This window comes from Trachypithecus francoisi, unplaced genomic scaffold (assembly GCF_009764315.1).
Source record: "Trachypithecus francoisi isolate TF-2019V2 unplaced genomic scaffold, Tfra_2.0 Lachesis_group5, whole genome shotgun sequence".
In the NCBI taxonomy this organism is placed as follows: Eukaryota; Metazoa; Chordata; class Mammalia; order Primates; family Cercopithecidae; genus Trachypithecus; species Trachypithecus francoisi.
Window position 1 is genome coordinate 57460591 of NW_022681470.1, and position 24133 is coordinate 57484723.

General features: G+C 40.5%; 1 protein-coding gene across 1 annotated transcript in view; it reads left to right on the top strand.

Annotated features, from left to right (window-relative positions):
- Positions 1 to 24133, top strand: part of LOC117074070 — a 40274-nt gene that overhangs the window by 3117 nt on the left and 13024 nt on the right. The gene's annotated exons all lie outside the window — the stretch shown is intronic.

Consider the following 24133-nt stretch of genomic DNA (forward strand, 5'->3'; position numbering starts at 1 on the left):
ATATTTTCGATGTAATATTCGATACATACAAAACAGCTATTTACCAAATATGTAAAATGTAAAGTATACTAATGAAAGTATCACTCCACCACGTTATCAGTATTTAGCATGTATCCATGCATCTCCAGGATTCTACTCCTGGCCTCTTAGCTCATCACCACTATCTTCCGTTTTGTCCCTCTTTGCCATTTTTAGTGGTTTTGTCATATTTGGATGCATTCCTGTGTATTGGTATATTTTTCTTTTTGAGCTTTATACAATTATATATAGCCTGGAATTGCTTTTTATCACTCAACATTTGTTTTTTTTTATTCATCCAGGTTGTTAAGTGTATTAACAGAACATTTATTTCTTAGTGCCTAGTCAAAAGGAAGTTTTCTCCTGTTGGGAATGTATTCAATACTGTAGCGGGTAGGATTATAAATGCGCTTTAAGTATTTTCTTTATTAATGGGAACCACACAGACTAAATGTATCAGACTTCTCAAGTTTGTAGGTCACATACCTATGACAGAACTCTTTTCCTGGATTTTGTGAAATTTGTAATTGTTGTAATTTCTTTTGCCATTATAAAAAATATTCACTTTTGAACCTAATTTTTATTCATAATTCTGAATCTTTTTCTTTAAAAGCCTCACTCTTCTCTAATTACATAAGCTCATACCCCACAAAACCTGAATCTGCCCCTAATAATTACTAATAGGGCTAGTAGGAGCATTCTTGTTCACCTTCTGTACATGCGCTGGACTCTCATTTGAACCTAGGAGCAGCACTACGGCGTCAAAGGCTATGGGGGCTGTTCAGCTTTCAAAGATAATGCAGAATTGTTTTCAAAGTGGTTGTACCAATCTATACTGCCGGCAGTACCGACCACAATTCTCTCTAATCCTGGTTATTTTCACACTTCTTACTTTTTGCTAGTCTACCCAGAATAAATACCATGTTTTTGTCTTAATTTGCATTCTGTAATTACTGATAAGGTTGAGCACTTTAAAATATGTTGATTATTCCTTCATGTTTTCTCTTCCCCTTCTAAGGGGTGTGTGTGTGTGTGTATATATACATATATAAATGTATATATAACATATATGTATAATGAATAACAATCTTGTGTGTGTTGCAGATATCTTCCTGTTTATAGTGTGTTTTAAAATAAAAAAATTTTTTTGACTTATTTTGAAAAAAATCAACCTTATCAAAAAGTTTCAGAATTAATGAACTCCTGTATGCCCTTCACATAGGTTCACAGTTTGCTATATTTGTGTGTAGGAGATACTATATATATAAAATATATATACAATATATATATATTTTTTTCTGAACCATTTGGGAGTACCTTGTAGCATATGTCTCCAAAGACAATTATACTCTCTTTTATACTCACAGAAAAATGTTCCAATTGAGGTTGTTTGTTTTTTGAGACAAGGTCTCACTCTGTCACCCAGGCTGGAGTACAGTGGTGCAATCTCGGCTCATTACAACCACCTCCCGGGCTCAAGTGAGGCTCCCACCTCAGCATCCCGAGTAGCTAGGACTACAGGCACGCCCCACCACGCCTGGAATTTTTTTGTTGTTAGAGATGGGGTTTTGCCATGTTGCCCAGAATGGTCTCCAACTGCTAGGCTCAAGCGATCCACCTGCCTTGGCTTCCCAAAGTGCTGGGATTACAGGTATGAGCCACTGGGCCTGGCTCAAATTTAGGTAGTTTAACATTTAGGTAGTTTAACGTGATATAGTAGGAGTAGCTAACATGCAGTTCTTACTGAAAATTTACCAGTTGTTCCATTAAGATGTTTTAGAGCTATTTTTTCCCCAATCCAAGATTTAGTCCAAAATCTTTTCATTGTCTTTATGAAGTCTTTTTTTCCTCTGTTTTTTTTTTTTTTTTTTTTTTTAAAGAGACAGGGTCTTCCCTCTGTCACTCAGGCTGGAGTGCAGTAGCCTGATCATGCTGTATGGCTTGTCTGTGGTCAATTTTTATATATTTTTAAAACCAGAGAAGAATGTTTATTCACCAATAGATAGATACATGATACTTGCAAATAAATCAAACTTGGTGTTTCAGATATTCTATATCTTTACTAATGTTCATGTTCAGATTTCCCCATCAGTATTTCCCAGTCAGTATTTCTCTTACCTGTTAGTAGATAAAATAGATCAAGCAGTCCATCTCCCATTGTAAAGGTAGATGTGTTCATTTTTCCCTGTAGTCCAGCAATTTTAATTTTGTGTATTTGGGGGGCCATTTTATTTTAGAATCAATATTTGTAAAGCAGTTTAAGCATTAATGTGTCATAGAATCTTAGGTTTGAATGCATTCATCAGAGTCCAATCACCACCCCTTGCTACTCTCCATACCCTTGTAGGAGGAATTATTTTATATCACCCTGCTACAGGACCAACCGGCTTGTTGAATGCTTTTAGAGACAGGGTGCTTCCCACCTTACAGGGCAGTCCAGTTCTTCACTGGAGAGCACCATGATTATAGTTACTATTTAATTAGACTGTCTATGGCTAGGCATTGTGCAAAGCATTTTAGACACATTGTCATATTTAATTCTCACTGTAATCTTATAAAGTAGGCATTTTATCCCCATTGTACTAATGAAGAAACAGGTTAAGGTAATTAAGCAACTTGCCCAAGGTCACACAGCTAGGTAGTGGCACAGCAGGAATTTAAGCCCAGGTCTGTCTCCTAAATCCACTAGACTACACTGCCTTCAAGCTTTTCTTTAAGTATAAAACCGTGTCCCTTTAAGTTTCAATCAGGAAACCTGGTTCCAAAACCATTTTTAGTGTTCCTAAAATTCCCAATCTGTTGGAAACCTTAGACAGAACTCACACTCAAGTGTTCCATTACTGTGCCCAACTTTCCTAGTTTTCTTATGGAAGCTTTAGACCATTGCTGTGTATATTTGTATTCTTATTGTTACTTTTGGAAAAGTAGCCAATCTTGATGAGCAGGATGATTCATTCTGAATGAGTGAATGAAGCCTAGTGAGTTGCAACTCATTTCTACATGTGAGTTAGGATGCTGGATGAAGCCTGATTTTTAACATCAAGTTCTTCACCTTTCAAGGTTAATAAGTCAAACCTCAGAGCCATTCAGGTCTTGCTTGTGACTCTTTCCCACTCTGTATTCTTTAATCGAAAAGCTCAGAATCAGATTTCCTCTTAGGTTTCACCAGAGCACAGTATAATTAATCTAAACTCCCATTTCTGTTTTCTTCACGAAAGATCTTCACTGACATGGTTTTATGATGGTTTTTTAATTGTGGGGCTACAGAAAACATTATTTATATTAGGTCACATGGAAATCACAGATGGCGTTACTAATACAATTTTAATATGCTTTGTGGCAGGGAGGGACGGGAAAGTATACAAGGATGACTCAATTAGGCAAGAGTTGTGGAATGCATACATCCTACTTAACCATTCTAAGAGTTTGCCTTAAGCTGTGTCTTAGAACAGGAAATGCTGCAATAATGTGAGCTGACCTGTATGTTATTCTCATGTGCTGTTGAAACATGTATAGAAATAATAATGCCTAGCATTCTTTCATCTCGGGAAGCTTCAGTCTCACACGTATTAGTTTATAGCTACTCCTTACTCTTTTCATATGTGAGGCTTGGAAAGCCTGTATAAATTTTCATCAAGGTGGAGACAGGAAAGCACAGTTTAATAGTATTTGACTGCCATTGATTTTTTTTTTTTCCCCCACTGGTATCACAATGAATCAGATCAGAACTTGGACCTCAGTACTTTTTCTGCCTTGGCATCTTTTCCTGATAAGTAGTATGACCAAGTATTCAGATTCTAAGAATTGAACCATTTACTCATTCAACAGATTTATGGCATTTGCCATGTGCCCAGAACTGGGAATATAATGATGAAATAGGGAGTCATAGTCTCTGCCCTCACCAAGCTTCCAGCAGGCAGGTGGAGGAGGGGGACAGACAATTCCATAGTAAGTGCTGTTAAGGGAATTACAGAATTTCATAGGAATGTAAGGATGGATACATAAACCAGACCTGCTGAATCAGGGAAAGCTTCCCAGAGGAAATGGCATCTAAACTGAGATCTAAAAGCTGAAGAGGGCCGGGCGCGGTGGCTCAAGCCTGTAATCCCAGCACTTTGGGAGGCCGAGACGGGCGGATCACGAGGTCAGGAGATCGAGACCATCCTGGCTAACATGGTGAAACCCCGTCTCTACTAAAAATACAAAAAACTAGCCGGGCGACGTGGCGGGCGCCTGTAGTCCCAGCTACTCGGGAGGCTGAGGCAGGAGAATGGCGTGAACCCGGGAGGCGGAGCTTGCAGTGAGCTGAGATCCGGCCACTGCACTCCAGCCTGGGCAGCAGAGCGAGACTCCGTCTCAAAAAAAAAAAGCTGAAGAGGAATTGGGGCAATTAAAATAGGAAAAAGAAGAGGAAGGAAAGGCCCAAAGTGAGGTATAGCACATCCAAGGAACTGAAATAAGTTAGATATTAGTCTTCTTAGATCAAGTTATACTGCAGCAGCAAATGACCCCAAAATGTCAGTGGCATTTAACAGCAGAGATTTATTTCTTTATGCTGCAATATGGAGAAATGATTGCAGGGGATGCTAAAATATGGAGAGAAGATTGTAGAGGGTAAAACCGAGGTAGGAAGCTGAGGCAATAGTTCAGCCTGAAGAGGAGGATGGCCTGAACTTTAGGGTGGTCTGAAGTAGTGGCAGTGGAGAAAAAGAGGAGTAGACAGAATCAAGAGATAAAGAAAAAGTTAGGTCAATAGTTCTTGATAGATAGGACATAGAGGGTGAAGGAGACAGAGTCATGGTTGACACTCAAGTTCAATATGCACTACATAGCTTTATAGTAACCACAAAACATAACATGATGATGAAAACTTTTATAGAGAGGAATTTAATACTTATGATAAGATGATAAACATTTTAATGTAATAATTTTAGAAATGTCATCCTACTAATTTCATGTACATCATAGAGTTTGTGATCTCAGTAATCAATATTATTTTTTCTGCTCAAAATCCTGGTACAGATACATTCACAGAAGTATATAATTCTTGACAGCAAAGCTTCTGGGATGACAACTTAGGAGATGCCGAATTAAAATGAGATCTGTTTTATCACTCTACATTCATCCTAAAACTTGAACTTAGAAAGATGTCATTGAATGGTTAGAAAAATAGACAGCTACTGAACTATAAAATCTACCCTTGTAAACTTTAGCAAAGGGAGGCTCAGGCAGGTTTCACTAGATTCAATATTGCAAGGCTTTCATACTCTGAGGACATCATATAAGAGCTATGACCATTTGCATACTTAGAAACCTGCTGCCAGTATGACCGGGCACGGTGGCTCACACCTGTAATCTCAGCACTTTGGGAGGCCAAGGCGGGCGGATCATCTGAGGTCAGGAGTTCGAGACCAGCCTGGCCAACATGGTGAAACCCCGTCTCTACTAAAAAATACAAAAATTAGCCTGGTATGGTGGCAAGCACCTTAATCCCAGCTAGGGGGCAGAGGCAGGAGAATCATTTGAACCTGGGAGGCGGAGGTTCCGGTGAGTCAAGATAAAGCCATTGCACTCAAACCAGGAGGACAAGAGAGAGACTCCTCTCAAAAAAAAAAAAAAGAAAAAGAAAAGAAAAGAAACCTGCTGTCAATATGCATTGATTTTCCAGAGGAAAAAGTATTGTGCTGGATTCTCCCTCTCAAGATTAGGCATGTTCATGGAACATTATACTCTCGAAAGATGAAGAGAAGAGCATCTTAGGTTTTCCCAAGGCAACTCTAAATTTCTCGGCAGGGGACAAATGGAGATCACCAAATCAGATATTCTTTTATCTGGCAACAACCTCCTTTTCTTCCAGCTTTACTTTGTTCAACTTCTCCCATCATGATCATTTTCTTTTTTTTTTTTTTTTTTTTTTTGAGACGGAGTCTCGCTCTGTCGCCGGGCTGGAGTGCAGTGGCCGGATCTCAGCTCACTGCAAGCTCCGCCTCCCGGGTTTACCGCCATTCTCCTGCCTCAGCCTCCGAGTAGCTGGGACTACAGGCGCCCGCCACCTCGCCCGGCTAGTTTTTTGTATTTTTTGGTAGAGACGGGGTTTCACAGTGTTAGCCAGGATGGTCTCGATCTCCTGACCTCGTGATCCGCCCGCCTCGGCTTCCCAAAGTGCTGGGATTACAGGCTTGAGCCACCGCGCCCGGCCTAATCATGATCATTTTCAACCACACCGGGACCATTAGTCTATTAATTTCTCTCCCAACATGTCTGTCATCTTCTGTCTTCCTTTTTCATCATACCCCACTTATATTGTGTACTTTCAGGATTTCTTTAAGCACTCCAAGGAGCCTGAGGTATTTTACAGAAATGTTCCAGCACTGCACAGATGGCTGTACTGATTAAAAGTGTTACTTTGTAACCATGGGCTAAGGAGTTGATCCTCCGGCATCTTCCAAAGGTAACCTATGAGTGTGCATGTTTTTTTTTTTTCCTTAGTCACTAAGGACTCAAGGATTTTTTTTTTTTTTTTTCTTTTTTTGAGACAGAGTCTCACTCTGTCGCCGGGCTGGAGTGCAATGGCACGATCTCGGCCCACTGCAGCCTCTGCCTCCCGGCTTCAAGCGATTCTCCCCTCTCAGCCTCCCGAGTAGCTGGGATTATAGGCATTTGCCATCATGCCCAGCTAGTTTTTGTATTTTTATAGAGACGGCGTTTCAGCATGTTGGCCAGGCTGGTCTTGAACTCCTGACCTCAGGCGATTCATCAGTCTCGGCCTCCCAAAGTGCTGGAATTGCAGATGTGAGCCGCTGCACCTGGCAGACTCAAAGATTTATTTTTATTTATTTATTTTTTGAGACAGGATCTTGCTCTGTTGTCCAGCTGGAATGCTGTGGCATGATTTAGGGTCACTGCAGCCTTGACCTCCCTGGCTCAAGTGATCCTCCTGCCTCAGCTTCCTGAGTAGCTGGTATAGGCACAGTACCACGCCTAGCTAATTTTTTAAAAATTTTTTGTGGAGGTGTGTTTCTCACTATGTTGCCCAGGCTGGTCTCCATCTCCTAGACTGAAGTGATCTTCCTGCTGCTGCCTGCCAAAGTGCTGAGATTATGGGTGTGAGTTACTGTGTTAGGCCGGACTTAAGAATGTTTAACATATTTGTTGCATTTTGGTTCACTGCACTTACTACTCTTTCTGAAGCTTAAATTGTCCCATCTTTGACAGTGGGAACTTCTTCAAGGTGGCTTTAGGGTCTTTTTGACACATAAAACCCAGTAGTCTTTGAAAGCTTCCTTGCTTTCTGGTGTGATGGAGCTTGTTGCCAGCTCTTCTTACTTTTTTTTTTTTGAGATGGAGTCTCGCTTTGTTGCCCAGGCTGGACAACATGGTGGGATCTTGGCTTACGGCAACCTCCGCCTCCCAGGTTGAAGCGATTCTCCTGCCTCAGCCTCTGGAGTAGCTGGGGACTACAGGCACATGCCACCACGCCTGGCTAATTTTTGTATTTTTAGTAGAGACGGGGTTTCGACATGGCCAGGCTGGTCTTGAACTCCTGACCCCAGGTAATCCACCCACCTTGGCCTCCCAAAGTGCTGGGATTACAGGCGTGAGCTACCACGCCTGGCCCATCTTACATATTTTTGTCCCAGACTGAGAATCAGCCATTTCTATCAGGAGCCTGGGTTTCTGATTCCCTTTAACAGAAAATGGTATTTACAGGCCACAGCCTAGGCATGAGACATGCTAATTGCTACTAAATTGGTTATGGTTTCTAAGCCTTTTTAGTGGACACAGCTCTGACATTCTGTTTTTCTTTTTTAGGAGAAAAAAATCATAAGTTCATTTTATTCAAGTTTAGGATTACAAGGTTTTTATTTAACTTTAAAAAGTTAAAAGGTTTTTAATTGAAAAGTTTTAAATTGTATTCTGATATCACTTTTACACTGAAAATTTTAGTTTCTAAGAATATTAATGGCCAGGAGTGGTGGCTAACACCTGTAATCCCAGCACTTTGGGAGGTGGAGGTGGATGGATCACCTGAGGTCAGGAGTTTGAGACCAGCCTGGCCAACATGTCGAAACCCCATGTCTACTAAAAATACAAAAATTAGCCAGGCATGGTGGCGCGCACCTGTAGTCCCAGCTACTCAAGAGGCTGAGGCAGGAGAATTGCTTGAACCCAGGAGGTGGAGGTTGCAGTGAGCCGAGATCATACCAGTGCACTCCAGCCTGGGCGACAAAGTGAGACTCCATCTCAAAATAAATAAATAAATTTAAAAAATTAATATAATTTTATTGTTATACATAAAATGGTTTCAGAATAATAATACCAAAATTATTACTAACCATATAATTACTGAAAATAGTTTAAAATGTCTTTGACTTTTTAAAAATTCCAGATATATTCTAGTAAGGATGCATAGTCAAATTATTGTGTTTTAAAACCACATGAAATAATCTTTTCTGTATGGTTAAGCCACTAAGTCAATTGGAAGGATGGATTTATTTGTTTCCTTTTGCTTTTGATTTTCATGAATTGATTTTCTTTTCCGTTTTGATTTAACCTGGTTTTATAATTTTATAAACCTGTCTCAGCTACTTGGGAGGCTGAGTCGGGAGAATCACTGAAGCCCAAGAGTGTGAGGCTATAGGGTGCTATGATCATACCTGTGAATGATCTGTACTCCTGTTTAGGCTACATAGCTAGTCCTATCTCTAAAAAAACAAAAACAAAAGCACAATACATTTACAGGGTTTGAAATCAAATCTACAAAACAATGTATATTCCGAAAACTTTAGCTTTTATTCCTGGTCCTTCCACCCTATTCCTTCCCTCTCCCATAGGTTACTTAATTTTTTTTTTAATTCAAAAATTATTTTGTCTATCCTTCCAGTTTTGAAAATATAAGCAAGTATTTTATATCTGTGTGTGTATATGTATGTGTGTGTGTATATATATATATCTTTTAGATAAACAGAAGCATACTGCATATACTTTTTCTACCTTCTTTTCAGTTGACAACATATCCTGGAGATTGCTTCATGGCAGTGTATAAAAATATTCTTCATTTCTTTCCACTTCTCCTTTGGGTGCACTATAGTTCCAGTCTCTTGCAGATAACCGTTTGAGCTGTTTCCAGTTATTTGCTATTACAAGTGCTGCAGTGTATAGCCTTCCAGACACTTTATTAAGCTTTTATAAGTATGATCATATTTTATGGAATCTGAAACCCCATTGATTATAAGTGACACCATTACTCTATATAACACTAAAAAAGAAAAACACCCTGCCAATTAACTGTAAAATGCCATTGATTGTAAAATGAATCTCAATTTCAGAGCTGTAAAATGTAAAAAAGTATACATCTTAACATTTAGGAAATTAAAATCTCATGTAATCCTCATAACAACCTAAAAGGAAGGCACATATAACTACTATGAGCTCCATGAAGGAACAAACTTTTTCTAGTTTTTGGCTCTAATATTTTTTTAAAATACTTTTTAATATTTTAAAAATAGAGATGGGGGCGGGGGTCTCACTGTGTTGGCAAGGCTGGTTTCGAACTTCTGACCTCAAGCAATTCTCCTGCCTTGGCCTCCCAAAGTGCTGGGATTATAGGCATGAGCCATCATACCTGGCCATTTGGCTCTAATCTCACCCCCATTCAAGGAGAAGTGTGTCTAATAGTGCATAGTAGACACTTAAATATTTGTTGAATAAATGAATGAGCCCCCATTTTACAAATGAAGAAACTCTGAGGTACGAAGTTTAAGAAACCTACCTGAGAGCAATCATTTACTGGCAGAGCCTGGATTTGAACCCAGAAAGTTACAACTCATACCTGCTGCACTCCCCGCTATAAATTTATGAGTACCCGACCGGGTGTGTTGGCTCACACCTGTAATCCCAGCCAGCACTTTGGGAGGTTGAGGCGGGCAGATCACTCAGCTCAGGGGATCAGCTTAGGTGACATTGTGAAACCTCATCTCTATCAAAAATACAAAAAAAAAAAAAATTAGCTGGTCATAGTGTCGTGTGCCTGTGGTCCCAGCTACATGGGGCTGAGGTTGGAGGAGGATCCTTTGAGCCTAGGAGGTAGAGGTTGTAGTGAACCAAGATCTAGTCTTGCCACTGCACTCCAACCTGGGTGACTCAATGAGACCCATCTCAAGTAATAATAATAATAATAATTCGTGATTACCAGTTACAAAGGGGCCCTCAATAATCCTATTGCTTTCCTCTGGTCAACTTGCTCTTCCATTGCAGCAACAATTATTATAAACCATTACTCCCTCCAAGCCTCAAAAATCCCCTCTCTCAGCTCCCCTGGACCCACTCCCTGACTGATTAAAGAACCTTGCCTCCTATTTCATAGACAACATGAAGCCATGACATAAGACCCCTCTCAATTTCTTACCAAACATGCAGATCTTCCTGCATCATCAGTAATTCTCTCCTCCTTCCCTCTGTGCTACATAGGATGTGCCCTTTGTCCTGCCAAAGGCTAATTCCTCCACTGGGACTGGAGATTCTATCCCTCCTGCCTTAACAGTAGTAGTTACCCCTTTTTGCCCTGTAAATTCATCCCTCTGTATGAGTTAGGATTCAACTTGGCTGCATATAAGAAAAAAATCAAATTAATTGTGGCCTAAATGAGAGAAATGTTTTTCGCTCTCACATATTTATTTACATTTTAATTGGTCTGAGTATGTGATGCTTGTATAAAAAGTAAAAGGTACGAACTGTACTCCTACCCTTACCTCAGTCACCTAGCTCCTCAGCCACTTTTTTAAGTTTAAAAATAGCGTGTAAAGCGACAGGAATGGAAATGGTCACTTGGGAGTATGCATAAACGGAGAGAAGAGAAGCAGGGACAAGGACTTTGGCACTCCTGCTTTTAAAGACTGAGCCGAAGAAGAACTGGCAAATGATCTAAGAATAAACGTCATTGAAGAAGGAGGGAAACCCAGAGATTGTTTTGCCCTAGAAGCAAAAGAAGAAAGTATTTCAAGGAGAAGTGTGTCTAATACCTCTTAGATATTCGAGTAAAATAAAAACAGAGAAGTGACTGTTATATCTGGCAGAATGGAAGCCATTAATGACTTGGACTAGAGGAATCTCAGGGGAAATAGACTGAGGAGAAAAATGTCAGGTAAAAGGCTAATCAGCAATTATGGTCAACTCAAGAAGTTTTGTTATGAAGGGGAGCAGAGAAACTTGCCTGAGGCTGGAGGGAGACGTATGGTCAAGATATTTTTTTTCTCTGTTGAGATAGGAGCTATTATGGCGTATTGTTTGCTGGTGGAAATAAACCATGGGAAAGGGAGAAGCTGATTATACAGGTGAGAGAGGGAATAATTTCCAGAGCAAAGTCCTTGAAGATGCAAGATTTGCATGGGCTCCAGAACACAAACAGAAGGGCTAGCCTTTGAAATGCAAGAACACTTGATCCATGGAACTAGGAGGTAACTCACAATGGGTACATACAAAAGCAGACTGTAGTTTGAATGGTCATTGTCTGCTTTGATTTTTTTTTTTTTTTTTTCTGAGACAAGAGTCTCGCCCTATTGCCCAGACTGGAGTGCAGTGGCGTGATCTCAGCTAACTGCAACCTCCGCCTCCCAGACTCAAACGATTCTCCTGCCTCAGCCTCCTGAGTATCACCACACCTGGCTAATTTTTTATATTTTTGGTAAAGACAGGGTTTCACCATGTTGGCCAGGCTGGTCTCAAACTCCTGACCTCAAGTGATTCAACCACCTCAGCCTCGCAAAGTGTTGGGATTACTGGCGTGAGCCACCGTGCCTGGCTGTCTACTTTGATTTATTCATTTTTTGTTAAAGCTGTGGGTAAGAGTGGGGCCACAGCGGGGTTTGTCGGGAGGTGGTATCATTTAGAAGCTTTGAAAAGACAGAAGACGTGAACTAGTCTTTGTGAAGAGTGGGAAAGAGAACATTTACAGTAGGATTGTCAAATATGCTAAGCACCCAACTGAGATTTTGGGCCATGAATTTAAAGAAAACTAATGGACATGGTGAATAAGATCAGCTGAGCACTATTTGGCTGCTCTCATGCAGGCCCAGAGTGAGCAGATTGTTGGGTATAAGCAGAGTTGGAGGCTTTCCTAATTGAATGCAACAGGATAAGGTTAGGGAAAGAGGGGCAAGGGTTTTAAGGGTGTTTGCAAGGGAGTCATTATAAACATGAGCTGTGGCTTTTAGGCTAGCTAAAGAAAAAGACGTGAGGACACGGATAGCTGATTATAGTTGAGAAAATGATAGAGTCTAAGGATGAGAGTTCTTCATGAAGTTAAAGAATTGCTGAAGCAGGAGTTCTTGTGAAGAGAATCCAGAAGGATGGGGGATGCTGGTCAGAGAATGGGACTCTGGAAGTTACAGTGTCAGAAGTGTGCAGTGATTGTCATGACAAAAAGAATGCCATGGTTGTCTGAGGGGGCATGGAGGATTAGATGATCAGAGGCCAAAAAGGCGGAGGAACTGAGAGGCCAAGATGTCAGATGGAATATCCACATGAATAGTGAAATCACTTTAAAAAGAGAGAGAGAGCAAGAAAGAGAGAGAGACATGGAAAGGAGAGCAGTGAGCCAAGTGGGTGAGGACTATTTGTATCTTGAATCAAGACAGGCCTGGGCTTCACATTTTTTGGCTTTCCAAGGGCAGGATATTTCCAAGAAAAAAAGGAAGACAGACATAAAGCAAAATGAGAGGAAAAAGCCAAGAGAGTTTGTCCCAGCCCTGTGTTCTACTGTGGTTGCCTGATTGTGAACTGCGAATGCATTTTACTCTTACCTTAGGACTGCTCAAGTCTGAGCATTCGAGTAGGGCCATAGTGGACATAAGAGCACAGTTCTTAGCCTGTTCTCCATACGTACATATGGGCTTTTTTATCTGCTGGAAGTATCCACAGATTTCATTAGACTCCCAAAGTGAGCATGACTCCAAAAGGTCAAGAGCCATCTCAAAGATCAGAATGTGTTCCCTATAAAGGGGAGATAAGTAAAATCACAATCAGTTGCACTGTAATATTAATGATAATAGCAACGATAATGATAATGGCTGATACTTATTGAGTACTTTCTTCCTTTTTTTTTTTTGTAAGATGAGGTTTCACTCTGTTGCCTAGTGTGTAGTGTAGTGGCACAATCATAGCTCACTGTAGCCTTGAGCTCCTGGGCTCAAGCAGTCCTCTTGCCTCAGCCTCCCAGGTAGCTGAGACTACAGGCACAAGCCCCCATGGCTGGCTAATTTTTGTTTTAATTTTTAATTTTGTAGAGACAGAGGTCTCACTTTGCTGCCCAGGCTGGTCTCGAACTTCTGGCTTCAAGCAGTCCTCCTGCCTTAGCCTCCCAAAGTGTTGGCATTATAAGCCTGAGCTATTGTGCCTGGTCTTTATTGAGTATTTTCTATGTGCCAGGTCTCATGCAAGAGAAAATATGCCCTGAGCAAACCTTTTGAGCAATCTGGTCTGTGTCAGTGAGGTGCCTCACAAGAAATGAGTAAAAAGGCATTCCATTTTAAATATCAGTCTTTAGTGAGTTGGTTACCGTGAGTCCTTTCATCAGAGACCAATCAACTCTGAATCACTGATCAAATTTACTTTCAGAACTTACATAGCTAACTTCACTTGGTGACCACATTGATATAAAGTAACCAAGTGAGTCCTTGCTGGAGTAGTCATCCTGTCTCTGTAAATCTATATCTTATTGATTGCTTCATTAGGTTACTCTCTTCAAAGTGTTTTCTTTCAATGGCAATTTACTCTGTGAGGCAAAATAAGGCAGTACTACATATAGAAAATAAAAATAACATTAAAATTTGAGATTTTTGTTTGGATGTCACGGCTCACGCCTATAATCCCAGCATTTTGGGAGGCTGATGCAGGAGGATCCCTTGAGCCCAGGAGTTCAAGACCAGCCTAGGCAACATAGTGAGACCTCGTCTCTACAAGAAACTAAAATGTGTATGTGTGTGTGTGTTTGTACACACACATATATATACATGTATATACATAATTTGAGATCTTTAAGAGATGGGGAAAAGTTGGTTATTTGACTTAATCTATCAAAAACTTCCAGGTTTGAGATATCTTCTTACAAACCATTGATAAAATGTGAATTCAAAATTTGTCAAGATTTTTAAATGATAACATCCAGCTTTAGTAAGCATATAAAGAAACTCACGCTCTTGTACATTGCTAGTCAAGTAATACAATAGCAGTATTTTTTAATCAAGTTCTTAAAAATATTTGTACTTAGCAATTTTCTTTCTAGGTTTTTTCTTATGGTGTAATTGCTGATACAAATAGAGCCATATTTTGGGGGTGTTTATTATGTTAAAGATAATGTTATTCTGAAAACAATCTCTTAAGCATTGAGTAAGAGATTAGTTTAACTAATTATTATACATCTGTATAATGGAATATAATGCAACCATTAAAAATTAGGTTGACTAGGCCGGGCGCGGTGGCTCACGCCTGTAATCCCAGCACTTTGGGAGGCCAAAGCAGGCAGATCATGAGGTCAGGAGATTGAGACCATCCTGGCTAACACAGTGAAACCCCATCTCAACTAAAAATACAAAAAATTAGCTGGGTGTGGTGGTGGGCGCCTGTTATCCCAGCTACTTGAGAGGCTGAGGCAGGAGAATGGCGTGAACCCGGGAGACAGAGCTTGCAGTGAGCTGAGATCAGCCACTGCACTCCAGCCTGGGCAATAGAGCGAGACTCTGTCTCAAAAAAAAAAAAAATTAGGTTGAATATTTAATTACATGAGAGGATATTAATGGTCTATTAAGAGAAAAAAGTTAAAAACTGCATGCTTGGTATGACTCAATGGTTTTGAAAAATAAATGTGAAAAATACATATGAAAAAAGGTGAATTCATAACAAATATTAATAGTTGCACAAGGTAGACATATAGGTCAGAAAAATAGAATTGAAAGTCCAGAAATAAACCCTTTCACTTATGGTCAATTGGTTTTGAACAAGGGTGTCTAGCCAATTCAATGAGGGTAAAGAATAATCTTTTCAATAAATGTTGCCTGAATGACTGGATATCCATGTATAAAAGAATTAAGTTTGCCGGGCGTGGTGGCTCATGCCTGTAATCCCAGCACTTTAGGAGGCTGAGGCGGGCAGATCACCTGAGGTCGGGAGTTCAAGACCAGCCTGACCAACATGGAGAAACCCCATCTCTACTAAAAATACAAAATTAGCCGGGTGTGGTGGCACATGCCTGTAATCCCAGCTACTCAGGAGGCTGAGGCAGGAGAATCGCTTGAACCCAGGAGGCGGAGGTTGCGGTGAGCCCAGATTGCACCATTGCACTCCAGCTTGGGCAACAAGAGCAAAACTCCGTCTCAAAAAAAAAAAAAAAAGAATTAAGTTTAACCCCAGTCTCACACTTACCACAAATTAAATCAAATGGATCAGACTCTCATGTCAGAGCTAAAGTTAGAAACTTTGTAGAAGAAAATACAGGCGCAATTTTCATGACCTTGAGTCAGACAAAACCTTCTAAGATATAACTCCAAAAGTGTAAAAGACAAAAGAAAAAAATAGATAAATTAGATTTCATCAAGTTAAAAACTTCTGTGCTGCAAGTGATACTATCATGAAAATAAAAGACAATTCATAGAATGGGATAAATGATTTATAATTTATATATATCTGATAAGAGACTTGTATCCAGAATTTATAATGAGGTCTTAATAACTTTTAAAAATAATGAAATTTTTAAAAGGACAGAGGATCTGAATAGACCCTTTTCCATAGAAGATATACAGATAACCAATACATGAAAAGAAGCTCAGCATCATTAGTCGTTAGAGAAATGCAAATCAAAACTACAATGAGATACCACTTCACACCCACTAGGATAGCTATATATATATATATATATATATAGTTGGCAGACAATATAAAGGGTTGTCAGGATGTGGAGAAATTGGAACCTTTATACATTGCTGATGGGAATGTAAAGTGGTACAGCCATTTTGGAGAATAATTTAGCAGTTCCTCAAAATATTAAACGTGTGGATACCATACGACCCAGAAATTTCAGTCTCCTAGATTCTAAGAGAATTAAACACAAGTATTCATTTTTTTTTTTTTTTTTGAGACGGAGTCTCGCTGTGTCGCCCAGGCTGGAGTGCAGTGGCGGGATCTCGGCTCACTGCAAACTCTGCCTCCCGGGTTCCCGCCATTCTCCCGCCTCAGCCTCCGAGTAGCTGGGACTACAGGCGCCCGCCACCACGCCCGGCTAGTTTTTTTTTTTTTTTTTTGTATTTTTAGTAGAGACGGGGTTTCACCATGTTAGCCAGGAGGGTCTCGATCTCCTGACCTCGTGATCCACCCGCCTCGGCCTCCCAAAGTGCTGAGATTACAGGCTTGAGCCACCGCGCCCGGCCAACACAAGTATTCAAACAAAAATGTGTACATGAATATTTATAGCAGCATTATTCGTAACAGTCAGAAAGTGGAAACAACCCAATGTCCATAATAAACGGATAAACAAATTATGTTACATACATACAATGGAATACTAATCAGCAATTTTTAAAAATTAAGTACTGATACCGGCTACAACATGGAGGAATCTTGAAAACATTATGCCAAGTGAAAGAAATCAATTGCAAAAGACCACATACTGTGATTCTATTTATATGAAATATCCAGAATAGGCAAATCTCTAGAGACAAAAAGTGGATTAGTAGTTGCTTAGGACTGAGTAGGGGGAAATGTGTGTTAGAGGAAATGGGGAGTGATGCTAATAGGTTTCTTTCTGGGGTGATGAAATGTTCTAAAACTAGCTAGTGATGATGATACAACTCTAAATACACTTAAAAAATTGAGTTGTACACTTTCAATGGGTGAATTATATGGGATGTGAATCTCAATAAAGCTGTTAAAAGTGTTAACAGTAGTTATCTCTGGATGGTGGGTTTATGGTGATTTTTTTTTCTTTTTCTTCATATATATGTTCTACAATAAAAAAGTATTGCTGGGCACGGTGGCTCACGCCTGTAATCCCAGCACTTTGGGAGGCCAAGGCGGGCAGATCACGAGGTCAGGAGTTCGAGACCAACCTGGCCAACATAGTGAAACCCTGTCTCTACTGAAAATACAAAAATTAGCCAGGTGTGGTGGCACGTGCCTGTAGTCCCAGCTACTTGGGAGGCTGAGGCAGGAGAATCGCTTGAAACCAGGTGGCATAGGGTGCAGTGAGCTGACATTGTGCCATTGCCCTCTAGCCTGGGTGACAGAATGAGATTTTGTCTCAAGAAAATAAAAATCAATTTAAAAATGAATAAAAAAGTGTTTTTAGTTGTAAGAAAAAAGGAACAGTTACTGGTTTTAGTGGATTATCTCAACAAGGCAACAGAATTAAGTAGAGCATTTCAGGAGTTTGAGAGCATTTTTTTTTGTTTTTTTGGTTTTTTTGAGACAAGGTCTCACTCTGTCGCCCAGGCTGGAGTGCAGTGGTGTGATTTCGGCTCACTGCATCCTCCACCTTCCAGGCTCAAGCAATTCTTTCTCAGCCTCCTGAGTAGCTGGGACAACAGGGGCCCAGCATCAGGCCCGGCTAATTTCCGCCATTTACCCAGGCTGGTCTCGAACTCCTGAGCTCAGGTGATCCACCTGCCTTGGCCTCCCAAAGTGCTAGGATTACAGCTGTGAGCCACCGCCCCCAGCCAAAAGCATTCTTAAATACTTGTCCCTAGAAGAAAACTGCTCCATTCTCCCATTCCATTTCTCACATCTTATTGTTCTTTACTGTAAAATAGAAGTTTTTTCCCTTAAAATAATGAAAACTGTGTTTCTATTTTCTTTATTTTATGCAATATTCATTTCAGGCTGAATGCCTTTTCATTTTTGACTTCTCATTATTTGCTGCATCATAAGAAACTTCTACACTTCAAAATCTTAATTTTTACGGGAATGCATTCAGTGTGCTTTCAGAAATTGAGCTTAATACTTTAATCCAATTTAACAGATTGCATTCTTGCTCTTTCCTTATCCCAGGACCAGATATCATTTGGTTATAATCCCTTAACAGTTATAAATATTAACAACAATGAATGCAGCTTACAAAAAAATTAAATTTCAATTTGACAGTGTAATAATGTGTTGTGAAAATTAAAATGACTTGTTAAAATATAGTTTACAAATTATATGAAAGCATTGTCAAAATTAGGGATTTTCTGTTTATTATAGCATATTTTGATATGTTGATTAATCGATTATTGCAGGTAGGTGGATTATTCAGTGTCAGATAACTGGACTTAAGTATGAGTGATCATAGTTGCTTAAAAGAGATCTACTTAGTTGAAAGGCAATTCTACTCAAATAGTGGGAAAAATCCATAAAAATGTTATAATATCAAATTTTCCTCTTAGATATACACAATGAAATTTAAAATGGCTACATTAAGCTGCGGGAGACATAGCCCACAAAATCTGAAATAACTGATGGAAAAGCACTTGAAAAAGATAAAAGCCTTTTTTTTTTTTTTTGTGAGCTAGAGTCTTGCTCTGTTGCCCAGGCTGGAGTGTAGTGGCACAATCTCAACTCACTGCAACCTCCACCTCCCATGTTCAAGTGATTCTCTCAGCCTCCCAAATAGCTGGGACTACAGGTGCATGCCACCACACTTGGCTAATTTTTGTGGGGTTTTTTTCGTAGAGACAGGGTTTCACCATATTGGTCAGGCTGGTCTTGAACTCATGGCCTCAAGTGATCTACCCACCTTGGCCTCCCAAAGTGCTGAGATTACAGGCAGGAGCCACTGAGCCCAGCCAAAAGTTAAGAGCTTTATAAAATATATAATATTATCATTATTATCACATGAAGTAAGAAGACTATGTGTCCTTAGAAAGGATGAACATAGGCCAGGCACAGTGACTCACACCTGTAATCCCAGCACTTCGGGAAAAGGCTGAGGCGGGCAGATCACAAGGTCAAGAAATCAAGACCGGCCGGGCGCGGTGGCTCAAGCCTGTAATCCCAGCACTTTGGGAGGCCGAGACGGGCGGATCACGAGGTCAGGAGATCGAGACCATCCTGGCTAATACAGTGAAACCCCGTCTCTACTAAAAAATACAAAAAAACTAGCCGGGCGAGGTGGCGGGCGCCTGTAGTCCCAGCTACTTGGGAGGCTGAGGCAGGAGAATGGTGTAAACCCGGGGGGCGGAGCTTGCAGTGAGCTGAGATCCGGCCATTGCACTCCAGCCTGGGCCACAGAGCGAGACTCCCTCTCAAAAAAAAAAAAAAAAAAAAAGAAATCAAGACCATCCTGGCCAACATGGTGAAACCCCGTCTCTACTAAAAATACAAAAATTAGCTGGGTGTGGTGGTGTGTGCCTGTAATCCCAGCTACTCAGGAGGCTGAGGCAGGAGAATCGCTTGAACCCGGGAGGCGGAGGTTGCAGTGAGCCAAGATTTCGTTAACTGCACACTCTAGCCTGGGAAGCTGAGTGAGACTTCGTCTCAAAAACAACAACAACAAAAAAAAAACAAAACAAAAAAAGAAACGATGAACATAAGCATTTGCAAGAAACATTCAAGTTAAAGGTTTTTTGTTTTATTTTAATGTTTATTCTTGAAGTCAGCTTTCTGAAAAACAGCAGGAGTTCTGCAGAGGTGCTCAGAAATCAGAAATGAGGGTAGCAGCTTTCAGTTTTATACCGAGGACTGATTTCATTTAAACACAGGATCTGGAGTCTAAAAGAAGGGAAACAGTGTTTGAAAATCATGACCGAGGCCGGGCAAGGTGGCTCACGCCTGTAATCCCAGCACCTTGGGAGGCCAAAGCAGGCGGATCACAAGGTCAGGAGATCGAGACCACAGTGAAACCCCGTCTCTACTAAACATATAAAAAATTAGCTGGGCCCAGTGGCGGGCGCCTGTAGTCCCAGCTACTCAGGAGGCTGAGCCAGGAGAATGGCGTGAACCCGGGAGGCGGAGCTTGCAGTGAGGCAAGATTGCACTCCAGCCCTACATCTCAAAAAAAAAAAAAAAAGAAAAAAAGAAAACAAAACCATGACCACAGATTTTTTGTGAGATAGAGTCTTGCTGTGTTGACCACAGATGTATGTGTTTAAATCCTTTCAGTATGAATTGATGGATTGTGACCTACCCCTGAATTCTTTTTTTTTTTTTTTTTTTTTGAGACGGAGTCTCGCTCTGTCGCTCTGGCTGGAGTGCAGTGGCCGGATCTCAGCTCACTGCAAGCTCCGCCTCCCGGGTTTACGCCATTCTCCTGCCTCAGCCTCCCGAGTAGCTGGGACTACAGGCACCCGCCACCTCGCCCGGCTAGTTTTTTGTATTTTTTTAGTAGAGACGGGGTTTCACAGTGTTAGCCAGGATGGTCTCGATCTCCTGACCTCGTGATCCGCCCGTCTCGGCCTCCCAAATTGCTGGGATTACAGGCTTGAGCCACCGCGCCCGGCCAATACCCCTGAATTCTAAGGTGGAGAACTGAAGGCTCTTCTATGGTGAGGCAGGCAGACCCATAGCTGGGCTGAAACCTACTGTCAGAAGTGTGAGCTATGTACCATAATGGCCCAAATTTATTATTTTTTTCATTTACTTTTTTTTTTGTTTTTGAGACAGAGTCTTACTCTGTCACCCAGGCTGGAGTGCAATGGCCTAATCTCAGGTCACTGTAACCTCTACCTCCTGAGTTCAAGCAATTCTCCTGCCTCAGCCTCCAAGTAGCTGGGATTACAGGTATGCACCACCGCGCCCGGCTAATTTTTGTATTTTAAACAGAGACGGGGTTTCACAGTGTTAGCCAGGATGGTCTCGATCTCCTGACCTCGTGATCCGCCCGTCTCGGCCTCCCAAATTGCTGGGATTACAGGCTTGAGCCACCGCGCCCGGCCAATACCCCTGAATTCTAAGGTGGAGAACTGAAGGCTCTTCTATGGTGAGGCAGGCAGACCCATAGCTGGGCTGAAACCTACTGTCAGAAGTGTGAGCTATGTACCATAATGGCCCAAATTTATTATTTTTTTCATTTACTTTTTTTTTTGTTTTTGAGACAGAGTCTTACTCTGTCACCCAGGCTGGAGTGCAATGGCCTAATCTCAGGTCACTGTAACCTCTACCTCCTGAGTTCAAGCAATTCTCCTGCCTCAGCCTCCCAAGTAGCTGGGATTACAGGTATGCACCACCGCGCCCGGCTAATTTTTGTATTTTAAACAGAGACGGGGTTTCACCACGTTGACCAGGCTGGTCTTGAACACCTGACCTCAGGTGATCCACCTGCCTCGGCCTCCCAAGGTGCTGGGATTACAGGCGTGAGCCACTGCACCCGGCAATGGCCCAAGTTTATAAGAGCCAAGGATGTAGTTGTGTTTGCATCCCTTGGAGATTATATTTAAGCAAAAGGACAGTGATGGGGGTGGGAGGAGAGTGTACTGGGGGTGTGTGTTTGTCCTTATAAGCAAATGCAAGATTCAGTGTTATAATGTAATAATTATTTTGGAAGAAAAATTTCACACTGGGGCTATATGAGAGCTTTTCACTAGAATTCCTGCCTGTTTCCTGGGCTGTCTTTCTCACTCTACTGTAAAATCCCTGAAGGTAAAGACTCTGGATTTTTTACCTTTGTGTCACCAGCACCTTGGCAGTACCTGATACAAACATATTTGAATTACTTACAAGATTTAATAATCTAGCAAGCTAACAACAAAATGATAGAAATTTATTTTCCAGCATAGGATAATTGATGGCCCTCAGACTAGAGAAAGCATTAGCAGGTGCCATTTGCAGAATCTTTTTGGAAAAGAATAGAGCCAAAGGGAGCTCCCGGCCCCAATATTCTCCATCTTAAACACTCCCGTCCCTACACCTAGAATTGCCGTACTTTTTATAAGGTTAAGTCATACAAAAGATTCCACTGTAAACCTGGATAGCCTGTTTTTCTGGAAGGTCACAGTTTTAAATAACTGTGCCATTTGAATTATTCCCAAAACAACATTTCAAAAAAGCATTGCAAATATTTTCTGATTTGAATTAGATTTTGAGAAATGTGAAGATGCTACATTTTCTGAGTCAATTAAAATTTTGCTATGAATATGGCTGATATGTCTTAACCTAATTTGCTTTCTATAAATAGGCAAGTATCAATTTGTTTATTTTCTTAATTATAATTTTTCTCCTTGTCACTAAAAAAATCAGTATTTAGTTTATTGTTTAATTGCTTTTTAAAATCATAGTAGCATAAATGTGTCATATAGTAGGCTGTGGAATTGATTTCCTTTCATATGTACAAATTAAAAAATAAAAGTAATAAACAATAATTTTACCTAGTCTTACTTATGTTCATTTTACATGTAGGTAGATTTCATAATGACCAAAAAAAGAAAAAAACTAAAATTTTCATGGGTTACTTTCAGAGGATGCTAGGGAACCGACTTATAATTTTAAAATGTATAAGTAAAAAGAAAGAATCAAACAATTGTCTGACCTTTCTGTATAAACTGTACCTCAGGGTAACCATTAGTTGATGAAAGAAAGTTTTCCTTTATGGGGATATTCTAGCTAATGAGTAGAGCAGGCATAATAGAATTAGAATATCACAGTGCTGCAATCTCTAATGAAATAATGGATGCAAGAAAGATCACCAATGATTGGTAAAAGCATTAGGGGAAAAGCTGACGGAGAACTTTATAGCATATGATTCAGCCTGGCAAAGCCTGAATCCACTGATCAATCAGCCTTACAGAAAGAGACAACCATATATTGTGTGTCTCTAATGAAAGTACACAAACCACTTACAAAGTATCTCACCAAAAAATTGAACCTAAATTGAATTCAGCCTCTAGATGTATTCGTTTACAGAAAATATAACAGATAGAGAAATCTTTTAAACAACATCAGTGGGATGCAATTAGCAAAATTCAGACTGTGGGAAACTTTACAGGAAAAACAACAAATGCATTTCAAGGAAAGGAAAGTGAGAGTGACAGAAACAGAGGGAGGAACCCATAGTTTAAAAGAAACATACTAACTAAATGTAGTATGTGATCCTTATTTGCTTCCCCATTTAAAGGAATTGATGGTTAAAAAAACAAAAAAACAAAAAAACAAAACAACAACAACAAAAAAAACTTAAGAGCTAACAAGAAGCTCTTCCCTACTAAAGGGAAAAACAATATAAAAAACGCCTCTCTGGCCGGGCGCGGTGGCTCAAGCCTATAATCCCAGCACTTTGGGAGGCCGAGACGGGCGGATCACGAGGTCAGGAGATCGAGACCATCCTGGCTAACACGGTGAAACCCCGTCTCTACTAAAAATACAAAAAACTAGCCGGGCGAGGTGGCGGGCGCCTGTAGTCCCAGCTACTGGGGAGATTGAGGCAGGAGAATGACATAAACCCGGGAGGCAGAGCTTGCAGTGAGCTGAGATCCGGCCACTGCAGTCCAGCCTGGGTGACAGAGCGAGACTCCGTCTCAAAAAAAAAAAAAAAAAAAGCCTCTCTTACTGACTTTTGTTGGTGTAAATCCTACAATTATAGAAGTGTACCTTTTAGTTAAACCTTTTTGCCCTGAAATGAACACTTCTAAGAATCAGCACATTAAACCTGTCAATCACAAACTTTACTGAGTTTATGAGCCCATTTTGCAAGGGTAGGTGTCAGTGAAGGACCTGAAGCATGAAGACGATGATTAAAAAAAAAAAAAAGTCCACAGAAAAGGGGAGATAAGGTGAACATAGAGAAAACGCAGAAATCAAAGCAGTCTCCCTTCATCCACAGTTTTGCTTCCAGTGATTTCAGTTACCCATCGTTAACCTGTCTGAAAATATTAACCAGTCTGAAAATATTAAATGAAAATATTAAATTCCAGAAATAATACATAAGTTTTACATTGCTCTATTTAAATATACCCAGAAATGTATCTATAATTATTCTATTATGTTATTGTTGTTCATCTCTTACTATGCCTAATTTATAAACTAAACTTCATCATAGATATGTAGATATAGGAAAAAACATAGTATATAGTGCTACCTGTGGTTCCAGGAATCCACTGGGGTCTTGGAACCTATTTCTCTTGGATAAGGGGGGACTACTGTATATGAAGGAGTGGCCCAACCT